The sequence below is a fragment of the Mustela nivalis genome (assembly GCF_964662115.1).
Source record: "Mustela nivalis genome assembly, contig: HAP1_SCAFFOLD_195, whole genome shotgun sequence".
NCBI classification, from domain to species: domain Eukaryota; kingdom Metazoa; phylum Chordata; class Mammalia; order Carnivora; family Mustelidae; genus Mustela; species Mustela nivalis.
In genome coordinates this window covers 1,316,972-1,329,344 of record NW_028136437.1, presented here as the reverse complement: position 1 = coordinate 1,329,344, position 12,373 = coordinate 1,316,972, and positions in this window count along the sequence as shown.

Sequence of the window (12,373 nt, the reverse complement as noted above, 5' to 3'; positions counted from 1 at the left end):
TTCTAACAAAAACGTTTATCTTAAAAATATTTAAAAATAAATTTCAGGCTACTCCTAAGGTTATATTTACTTTTCCACTGTGGGAAAAGTTGGTTGTTGTAGTTGTAGTTGTTTGTTTGTTTTAGTCTCCTCCTAGTTTTTATTATTATAATGTGGAATGAGGAATGTTAGATTGAAAAGTGAATTATTTTATAGACAAAAATCATTACTTGATTCACCTCCTGGTACAGCAGATGGAACTCCTGAAAATATGCCCTTTTGCCTTATGGAAGAGTAACAGTTATGCTTACTTCTGAAACATACTTGGTGGTGGCCCTAAATAGTGACACCATAGTAAACATTTTGAATATTTGCAATTAATTTTTATAGTCATAGGGCTCCAAAAGGCACTGCAGGTATCTTAGCAGGTATTTCAATAAGGCTAAAAGTTGCCTGACTGTTTAAAAATATTAGCAAGGCACAAAACATGGCAGAAGTATTGTCCTCAGATATTATTTTTTTCCATATGCTCCTGATTTCACACATGACAAGTTATTTTTTCAAATATTTATTATAAAAGTTTTTATTTATTTATTTGACAGAGATCACAATTAGGCAGAGTCAGGCAGAGAGAGAGAGGAGGAAGCAGGCTCCCTGCTGAGCTGAGAGCCCGATGTGGGCCTCGATCCAAGGATCCTAGGATCATGACCTGAGCCGAAGGCAGATGCTTTTACCTACTGAGCCACCCAGGCTCCCCCATGACAAGTTATTTTGATAGATGTATATACAGTGTATTTTCCAGTTATAAGAAAAATGGTTCTGCTATTTTTAACCTTTTTTTAAAATTAAATAATTTTTTTCATTGAAATTTTATTTTTTAATGTTTTACTTCTCTTTTCTTTTTTTTTAAAGATTTTATATATTTATTTGAGAGACAGAGATCACAAGTAGGCAGAGAGGCAGGCAGAGAGAGAGGGGGGGGGGAAGCAGGCTCCCTGCGGAGCAGAGAGCCAGATGCGGGGCTCAATCCAAGGACCCTGAGATCATGACCCGAGCTGAAGGCAGCAGCCCAACCCACTGCGCAACCCAGGCGCCCCAATGTTTTACTTTTCAATATACTACTTAGAATATAAAACCTATTCCATTTTGTAAGATGTTTACCATTTAAAAACTGGTAATTTTCTCATTGTGTCTTCCCCTCACATTGCTTTATTTTGAATAAAAAATTTCACAATAAACATAACTGATGCTTTCCTTCTGATGGTCCCTCTGTTGGTCATATTGTATATGAGCCATGACAATTAGTTTTACAAAATTTATTGATGTTTGTTGATATGTTTTATCATAACTAATTTTCCCTCCCTTATCTAGATTCCCCAGCTTTCAGACAGGTGGACACTTCAATAAACCATACCCAAGGGATGTATCAAGTACTTCTTAGACATTCTCTCAGATCCTTGAGGTGTCATTTTGCCTAGGGATTTGCAATAGGTTCTGCCAGAGGCACCACTGTGACAACTGATGTCCATGGTCTATCTCCTGCTAAGCTCAAGAGGTCACTGGTTTCCAAGTTTATCTATACAATTAATGCATACCAGCAAGTTCTTTTTTTTTAATATTAACAAACTTATTTTAAAGTTTATATGGAGAGGCAAAGACTCACAATAGTCAACATAGTGTTGAAGGAGAACAAAGACTGAGGACTGACTTCAAAGTTTACCATAACGATTGGGCGCCTGGGTGGCTCAGTGGGTTAAGCCTCTGCCTTCCGGCTCAGGTCATGATCCCAGGGGCCAGGGATCGAGTCCGGCATTGGGTTCTCTGCTCAGCAGGGAGCCTGCTTCTCCTCATCTCTCTCTCTGGCTGTCTCTCTGCCCATTTGTGATCTCTCTCTCTGTCAAATAAATAAATAAAATCTTAAAAAAAAGTTTACCATAACGATAATTGTAAGCATGATATTGTAATACCACAGAAAGACTAGATTAAAGCAACAGAATATATATTATCAATTATATTTTATATATAATAGAAAAGCAAAAGCAATACAAGAGAGCAAAATACAATCTTTTAAACAAATGGTTCTGTAGCAATGGTGAAGCTAAATCTAAAAATATAAAATAAAATAAATCCAGGCAGATATCCTACACTCTTCACAAAAATGAACTCAGATTGGATTATAAACCTAAACATGAAACATGTAGAAGTTAATATAGAAGAAAATTTAAATGACCTTGGTTTTCGCAATAACTTTAGCTAAAAAACACAAGCACTGAATTTAAAAATGTCTACTCTGTGAAACACAATGCCAAGAGAATGAAAAGGCAAAGCACAGACTATGAAAAAAAATTTGCAAAATACACATCTGGCAAAGGACTGTTAATCAAAAATACACAAAGACCCCTTAAAACTCAACAATGGGGGAAAAACCTGATTAAAAATGAGCCAAAGACATTAGCAGATACCTCACAAAAGAAAATATTACAGATGGCAAATAAGCATATAAAAAGATGCTTCACATCATATGTCATCAGGAAAATGCAAATTAAAACAAAAAAGAGACACCAGTACATACCCAGAATCCAGAGCACTGACAACAGAACATGAAATGTTGGTGAGGATGTGGAGCAACAGGAATGTTCTTCCATGTGTATTGAGAATAAAGAATGGAAAACAACTTGGCAGTTTCTTACAAAACTAAACATATTCTTGCCAGATGATTCAGCAGTAGCAGCTCTTGGTATTTATCCAAAGAAGATGAAATCTATACCCACAAAGATGTCTATAGTAGTTTTATTCATAACTGACAAAAGCTTGGAAGCAACCAAGATATCCTTCCATAAGTGAAAGGTCAAAGAAAGTGTAGTACATGCAAACAATGGAATATTATTTAATGCTAGAGAAATGAATTACCAAGCTATGAAAAGATATGGATATAAATATTTAATAAATATTTGATTTTAGGCTTCTACCAGTCTATCAATAGTATTAGTATATTTTAACAGTGAATGCTCAGCATTCATGAATTTACCTAATAAAACATTTTGGGTTCAATATTTTAAATACTTCAACCTCTATGATTATATTCCTAATAATTTTGAATTGGGGTAAATAAACCTTAATTTTTTGTAACTTGTTTCTTATTGCAAGAGAGCTCAATGAAATTTTAGAAAATAAAAATTTACAAAAAAAAAGTTTAGTTTACTATTGCCAAATAATTTAAAACTTTATCTTATATTCAAATACATATATTTTTCTAAATTGATTTATATGCTACTAAAACCAAAAACTTTTAGTTATACTAGATTTCATATCCTGCAATCAATGCCAGAAATCCATCTGGCAATGATTTGTCTTAAATAGAGTTAAGATGGGTGTTATTACAATGCAAGATGGAAACAAAGATAGTATAACAATTGGTGTTACATAACTTTTCCGTTTTGATCAAGTTACTAATCTACAAAAGGCTTTTATCAGTGACAGACTTGGGACTTTAACAAAACTTTTAAACTAGCATGTGCGACTCATTCCTAGAAAACAACACAATCAATAACACTTTATTTAGATTAAATCATGACTATTTCTCCATTTGAATAAAAAAGGTAGCAACCCCAATAAGTTTATTGAACATGAAAAGTTGAAATGCTATAATGCTCCTAAGGAATTAAATGATCCAGTCAAGAATTACTAAAAAAGGATATAAATTACCAAAGTGTTTGTATAATTGTAATGTACAACTGCCCATTATCGTTCCATAGTGTAGGCTTGTACAAGAACTCTATAAAAGAACTCCACTTCTAAACTGTGGAAAATATGTTCCCTTTCCCCCTATATACAACTATTAAGCCATTCATTTAGCTTTTAAAATATCCACTTAATACAGGCTTTTTACACATTTGAACAGGCAGCAGGGCTCTATTCTTATCGCTTACATCTGAAGGATAGACTTCTAGCGTAAGAGGTAAAGCCCATAAAGGAGCCCAATAATAACAACAAAATACAGTTTAGTGAGCCCTTACAATCTGCCAGCTACCTTTCTGAGAATACTTCAATTAATAAAACATATAAAATACCTGACCACAAAGAGCTTACATTCTTTTGAAATATAATAGTGAAATAAACCAATAATAGAGGGGCACCTGGGTGGCTCAGTCCATTGAGTGACTGCCTTTGGCTTGGGTCATGATCTCAGGGTCCTGGGATGTAACTCCCCAGCAGGCTTTCTAGGCAGTGGGGTGTTTTCTTCTTCCTCTGCGCACCCTCCCAATTCTCTCTCTCTCTGTCTCAAATAAGAAAATAAACCAGTAATAGAATAATGATTGATGGTTGATGGTGATAAGTGATACAAAGAAATACAAGAAAGGTAAAAGCCATTGGAGAATGCTGGGATGAAAGTTAATTTTATTTTGTGTTGGGTGGTTATATCTCATTTATGAGATGTTATTTGCACAAAGACCCAGGAAGTGAAGGAGAGTGTTATACAAATATTAAAGGAAAAGATTGCTCTAGGCAGAGCAAGTAAGTATATAGACTTTGTGTGAACAGCTTGTCTGTTACTTTTGAGGAAAAGCAAGGAGGCCAATGAGGAGTTCATAGTGGTGGAGAGAGGAAGAACGTATTGATGTATGACCTTCTAGTACATTAAAACGCCTTCAGTTTTTATTTAATATGAAAGGGGAAGATACCAAAAGACCCTCAACAGCAGAATAAAATCATCTGACTTGATTTTTAGGTTAAATTGCAGTATCAAAATAAATTTGCAGGGAGAAAGGAGTGCAGTTTGTGTGGAAGTGGGGTTATCAATCAAGTCAATAATTCAGGAACATATGATGGTGTTTTTAGCATGCTGGGTGGTAATAGAAGTGGTGAGGTATGGTTTTCATTGTGTATATATTTTGATGGTGAATATTCTGGTGAACAGGATGGGGTATGTGCAGGACAGACATCAACATTTATTTTACCTGCACAAACAGAAGGGTGGAGTCTTCATTCCCTGATATGGAGAGAACTCTGAGTTCAAATGTTCTTTCTCATTAAATGGCATAGTGATGATGAGGATTTAGTCAGACAGTGAAAGAGAGCAGTAAGCATAGTGTTAAGCGGTAAGACATTATAATACATTGGAACATCAAAAAACGTTGTGTTGGATCATCTGTTTATGTGAGTAAATAAATAAATAAAGCTTCCTGGGGTTCTGATAGAGGTAAAGAAGACTGCTATATGATCCAAAGGGGCACGTGCACCAAATGTTTATAGCAGTAATATCCACAATAGGCAAACTATGGAAAGAACATAGATGTCCATCAACAAATGAATGATATATATATACACACACAATGGAATACTACTCAGCCATCAAAAGAAATGAAATCTTGCCATTTGCGTTGACATGGATGGAACTGGAGGGTATTATGCTTAGCAAAATAAGTCAACCAGAGAAAGGCACTATCATATGATCTCCCTGATATGAGGAAATGGAGGTGCAATGTGGGGGGTTTGGGGAACAGGAAAAGAGTAAATGAAACAAGATGGGATCGGGAGGGAGACAAACCATAAGAGACTCTTAATCTCACAAAACAAACTGAGAGTTGCCGGGGGGGGGTGGGGAGGTTAGGGAGAGGGTGGTGGGGTTATGAACATTGGGGAGGGTATGGGCTGTGGTGAGTGCTGTGAAGTGTGTAAACCTGGTGATTCACAGACCTGTACCCCTGGGGCTAATAATACATTATATGTTAATGAAGAAGAAGAAGAAGAAGAAGAAGAAGAAGAAGAAGAAGAAGAAGACTACTATAAATCAAATGCTATGGTTTTCAGCATAGAGTGTGTAATCAGGCATATTTTATTAAAGTAACCAAGTAAAATGATGGTCGAAAACTGGAATAACAGAAAACATAAAAATTAGAGATTTTAAAAAGAGATATGGGACAGTGTAGAGAATATAGTCAATGATATTATAATAGTGTTATATGGTGACAGATGGCGGCAATATTTGTAGTGATCATAGAATAATGGAGATATTGAAAACCTGAAACCAATGTAACACTGACTATCAACTACACTCAAATAAAAAAATAGTAAAAGGAAACATTTTAATTTAAAAAGATAAAAAGAGGGACAAGAATTTGAAAAGTGAATTTCAAAAAGAGTAAAGATGAGGCTAAGACATACTCTGAACCTTGAGGAAAACACCATTTTGAAAATTCTTCCCATTTTGAGAAAACTCAAATGAATCAATACCATAAAAGAACCCATTTTAACTGAGAGATGTAATGAATGCTCAAGAAATAATTTTATGACAGGATAATTCTTCCCTATGAAACAGCATACAGAAACCCGGGGAAACACCTGGAAGCCAAATAAACTATACTGAAAATAAGAATTAGGAAAAAGATAAATGATGAAAGATAAGAAAATTAGACCTGCGACAGAGACCTAGTGAAGAGAATTTTTAGCTTGTGGTTTAATGTTTTTGAGGATAATCTAGAGTTCATAACTGCCTTGAGGCAGGCTGGTTGTAGGCAGTTTAGGCAGACCCCTAAGAGAGGCCTACTTTGGGCAAGTGGTGTTGGAGGAGGCCATTGGGCTGGACAAAGACAAATCCAACCATTTGACTAAAGTGTCAGTGAAGATGTTGAAGTCAGATGCAGCAGAGAAAGACCTGTCAAACCTAATCTCAGAAATGGAGATGATGAAGATGATTGGACAGCACAGGACACCATAAACCTGCTGGGTCCTGCACACAGGATGGTCCTTCGTACACTATCATGGAATATGCCTCCAAAGACAACATACAGGAGTACCTGCAGGCCCAGAGGCCTCCTGACCTGGAGTACTGTTACAATATCAGCCACAATGCAGCAGAGCAACTCTCCTCCAAGCACCCGGTATTCTTTGCCTACCAGGTAGCCTGAGGCATGGAGTACCTTGCCTCCAAGAAGTGCATACACCAAGACCTGGCCACCAGGGAAGTGCTGGTGACAAAGGACAATATGATGAAGATCTCAGACTTCAGCCTTGCCAGAGATATCACCACATCAGTTACTATAAAATGAGAACCAACAGTGGACTGCCTGTGAAGTGGATGGTCCCTAAGGCCATGTTTGACCAGATCTACATCCACCAGAGTGACTTCTGGTCTTTTGGGGGTGATCCTGTGCAAAATTTTCACTCTGGAAGCCTCCCATATCCTGGAGTGCCTGTGGAGGTGGTTTTCAAGCTGCTGAAGGAGTCATTTGATGGATAAGCCAATAAGTGCACCAGAGAGTTATACACAATAATGAGGGGTGGCTGGCATGTGGTACCTTCAAGCTGCTGGTAGAAGACCTGGATCATACTGTGGCCTTGACCTCCAACCAGGAGTACCCGGACCTGTCCTTGGCCCTGGAACAATACTGTCTATGCTTTCCCAACACCCAAAGCTTCACCTGCTCCTCAGAGAAGAATTCCACCTTCTCTCATGTGCCGTTGCCCAGGGAGGCCTATCTGCCCTGACACCCAGCCCAGCTTGCCAATGGTGGACTCAAATGACTAGTATCCCTATTACTCCTGTCCAGATTCCATCATAAGCTGTAACCCTTACCCCCCACCCTCCCTGCAAGACTCACTGCCTTCTCCTTTGTCCCTTTCCTACGGGCAGGAGCCAGCTGCCTACCTGAGGCCTTCACCCCTTGAAGTTCACCTCTCTTCCCCTTCCTCTTCCTCCTCCTTACAACCTGCTCATGAAAGAAAGGAACAGAGAGGCAGGTACTTGCTCGTGGCTACTTCCTTCCCTCCCATATGTTGGACCAAGACCCCTCCCTGTCATCTGGTACTGCCTAGACGTTGAGAGAGTTGGAGATGAGGCAGGCCAGTGAAAGCTGTTGGAGCTTTCCTGGTTTGGTTTTGTCTGCTTAGCATAACATGTAAGACTGAGTTCTGGTGGCAGGGACCTAGTCCTTGGGGCTATAGCACTAGCGAGGGGAGGTCAACTGCTCTGGGCCTTGGCTAAGAGCAAGCCCTGCTCCAGAGATATGGTGCCAAGGGCTTATTAATTTTGATACTAATTTGCTTTGCTGACCAAATACCTGGTATCAAAAGATGGGAAGGCAAAGACTGGAAGCAGTGTTGTGACCATGGGGTCCAGCCCCAAACTATGAAGAAAACACAAAGTGTATAAATATGAGTAAGTATATATTTACACACCTTTTTAAATAGGTTGTTATCAAAGATTTAATCAATGGGTAATATGCTCCTCGTGGCTGGGAAGCATCAGTTGCCATATATTAAAAACAAAGAAAAGAGGTGTCTGGGTGGCTTCCTCCAAGAAGTGTCCCTTCTTTTCAGGTCATGATCCCAGGGTCCTGGGATGGAGCCCCACATCAGGCTCTCTGCACAGTGGGAAACCTGCTTCTCCTTTTCCCTCTGCCCTGCTTATAGTTCCTCTTCCTGTCTCTCTGTCTGTCAAATAAATAAAATATTTAAAAAAAAAACAAGAAAGAAACAAATGTTTTTAAAAGGTCTTTTTTTTTTTTAAATTTTCTAGGGGTGCCTGGATGACTTAGTTGTTTAAGCAGATGTTTGCCTTTGGCTGAGGTCATGATTCCAGTGTACAGGGATCCAGCCCTGCATGGGACTACTTGCACCCCAAGGAGCTTGCTTCTTCCTCTCCCTTTGCACATGATTCCCCCTGTTTGTGTGCTTCTTCTCTCTCTCTCTCTCTCTCTTGCTGTCAATAAATAAAATAAAATCTTTTACTAAATAAATAAAAAAATAAATAAATTTCTAAACCTACTTTCAGTTTAGGTCCCTTAACAAAAATTGCTACTGCTTCATTAAAAAAAAAAAAAAAGATAATTTAGAAAGATGCTTCCAGAGTTAAAAATCTGTTTTGTTTCTTTGTCAGGATTCAATATAGAAGTGCTTTAAAAAGTAAAAGAAAAAATATGCTATATTAACTCTAATCACACTATAACTTTGGTGGTTATATCAAGATAATGAAAAGTGATTTTAAAGCAAATTTCATTATTAGACATAAAGATCAAGTCAAAATTACAGAAGAGTAAAAGGATGAATTCATCAGGGAGTATAATAATTCTTTTTTTTTTTAAGATTTTATTTATTTATTTGACAGAGAGAGATCACAAGTAGGCAGAGAGGCAGGCAGAGAGAGAGAGAGAGGAGGAAGCAGGCTCCCTGCTGAGCAGAGAGCCCGATGCAGGACTCGATCCCAGGACCCTGAGATCATGACCTGAGCCTAAGGCAGCGGCCTAACCCACTGAGCCACCCAGGCGCCCCGGGAGTATAATAATTCTTGAATTTTAATACGTAACAACAGATTTGGGGATATATAGGGAAAAACTAAGAACAAAAATCATAACTTCTACCTTGGACGACAAATGGAAAATAATTTCAACACCCTTATTTTAAGATTACATAGACAAATGCTCATCATATTGGTAAGATATGTAAGACTTGAACAAAATGATCAACTAACTAGATATGCTTGATATTACATTACAGTAACTGAACTAACTGAGGTCAGTCTTTGGTGAATCACAGAAACAGGTGGAGTTGTCAAACAAAGGAATCTTTGTTTACAACATACAAGGAGTTCACAGGGAATAAGTTCCAAAGCCTTGACTGTTTGAACAGGAGAGAGATTTTTATTTAGTATTTAAGATGAATACTCAGAAGGGAGAGTTTTATTATCCCGTGTATGGTTGGTCATAAGGTTGTGGATGCATGCACATCCACATATGTATTTGTGCAATATGTATTGCATGTTCACCTGAATGAAGCTTGTATTCCACCGAGGGCAGAAACTTCAACGTTAGAATAAAGCAGAGGTAACTGTTGGACAAGGGAAAGGAACTCTGCAGGCTTCAAGAGCAGATAGAAACTAGATGGGGTCTTGGGCTCATTTTCTGGGACAAGGAATGAAAGGCCTTGATTGCTTTTGAAATAGCACTAGGAGTTTTACCACTGATTTATTGTCTCAATAGCTTAGGCTATTTCCTGGTCTGGTGGTGACTGTTAGTTTTCCCATTGCCTTGTTCCCTCAAAATCCTTAGGAGTGAGGTTTTTGCATTTCTTTGTAAGAACCTCCCAGGAATTTTTGGAAGAAGTGTGCTTGGGCAAGTACACAGGTGGGGTATAGATCATTGAAAAGAGCTGGGGACAAAAAATGACTTTTCTTATGTCAGGAAAACTATATCTCTTCTTTAATTTTCTAGGAACCTCTAACTCTTTCTGCTGATGTTACCAGCAGGCATCTGAGATATTACTGATTGTTCTCTTGAACCTAAGGAAAAGGAAATGTAGAAAGCAAAAGACAAAACTTTAAAATCTATCCTGCAACTCATCAATTCACTGCAGCCACCTCTCTGTCTTTCCCTTTCTCTTTTTCTCTCTTTCTCTTTCTCTCTCACTTTCTCTCTCACATACGCACAACACACGCAAATCGACTTAAAGCAATATTTAATTTTCCCTATTCCATTTTAATATACTTGAGGCATGATCATTTTCTTAGTAAATACAAGGAAAAAAAATCTAGGATTCCATCATTCTGTGTGATTAAAGTATTGAGGAATTTACTTCCAATAGCACTTATAAAAACATATTTTATTTAAGGAATATTATATAATCAGGTGCCTGCATTTTTCTTATTCTCTAACTAGTGTTATTTGGCAATTAATATTTTGTCAATCAATATTCCCCTATACCTGAATGTGTGGGCAGTGAGAGATGAGTTAGAGGCAAGGATGGTGAACACTCCCAACAACTGCAGACTACATATATCTTAAGCCATGATTTTCTTTGCAAAGGTCAACATTGATAATGTTCTAGTCATACCTCCGTGTACCAGGAAAGAAGTAGCATATTTCTTGAAAGACACAGCTATCAAAGCTCCATTGAGAAACCATAAAGATGGAGAAGGGATTTGCAAATTAAATATCTGATAATGGACATCTACTCTGATTATTTAAAAATGAATAAAAATAAAAAACCTTACTAATAACCAAACAGAGTATCCAATTTTACATGTGAAGGAAATAATGGAAGAGACATGTCACCAAAAGTATATGGATGGCTTATAAGCACATGGCCAATTTCTCAACATTTAAACATTAAAGAAATACAAATTAAAATCATAATGAGACATGCTTACATATCTATTAGAATGGCTAAAATTATAAAGGCTAATTGTACTTGGTCTGAGCTAGATTGAGAAGCAACAAAAAATCTAAACTGTTGTTGGCATATATCATGATACAACCACTTTGGAAAATAGTTTCAAAAATTTTTAAATGAAAAATATGTTGCAGTTACACAAATAGCCATTTTATTCTAGGCATTTCACCAAGAGAAACAATCCCTATGTTCATACAAGGACTTGTATGTGAATTTCATAGCAGCTTTATTTTTAAGAATTGAAAACAGTGGAAATGTTCATCAATGTCCATCAATAGAGCAAAGACAATTGGAGATTCTCAAAGTAATGATGCCGAGAAAAGAAAATCCAGGCCATGAATAGTATATACTGTGTGATTCCATGACTACAAAAAATCTAGAAAATACAAATTTATATATAGTCACAGTCATCAAATATATGGTGTGATTTTAGTGCCTTCTTCTGTGCTCCCATAGCTTCCTACACTTGGATCTCCGAGCATTTCTTACACCATGTGAAAATATGAACTCTTTCTCTTTATTCTGTCTTACTAGAATAAGAATCCTTGAAAGTTTATGGACAATTGAACTCTCAGTTATTAGCAGAAATTCTATCACACAGTAAGTTTCCAAATATAAAAGCCAGAGTTTTACAATGACTTCTAAGCTTTTACATGATCTAGCCACTCATTTAACCTCTGTGACCTCTTTCCCTGCTACTCTTCAGTCACTCACAGTGGCCTCCTTGCTATTCCTCAGATATGCCAGGCATGATCCAACCTTATGGCCTTCAAGATAGCCAATTCCTTTGTCTGGAGTGACCTTATTGCTGATAGTTCTGCGCAAATTCATCACCTTTCCATACATTTGTTCAATTGTCAGCTTCATTGTAAGTACCCTGATCTTTCTATTAAAAGATTTAACTCCCCATCCCCTGCCTAGCAACCTTGATTTTTCTCACCCTGATCGAATTTTTCTTTTTCCCCATTGTACTCTTCCTTTTTGAATGCACTATGCCATTTTTATTAAGGTTTATAGCTTTGAATTGTCTCACCCATTAAAATAAAAGTTCTACAAAGCCAATTATTTCATTTACCAGTGTAGTCTGAAGTAATATCTGCCATATAATAGTTCAGTAGACAACTGGTAAATTTCAAAATAAATTAATGTTGAGAGTATACTGAATTTCATAAGTCATTTCAATATTTTTTTCCAAAAAATAAACTACATAAAACATACTTTAAATTTA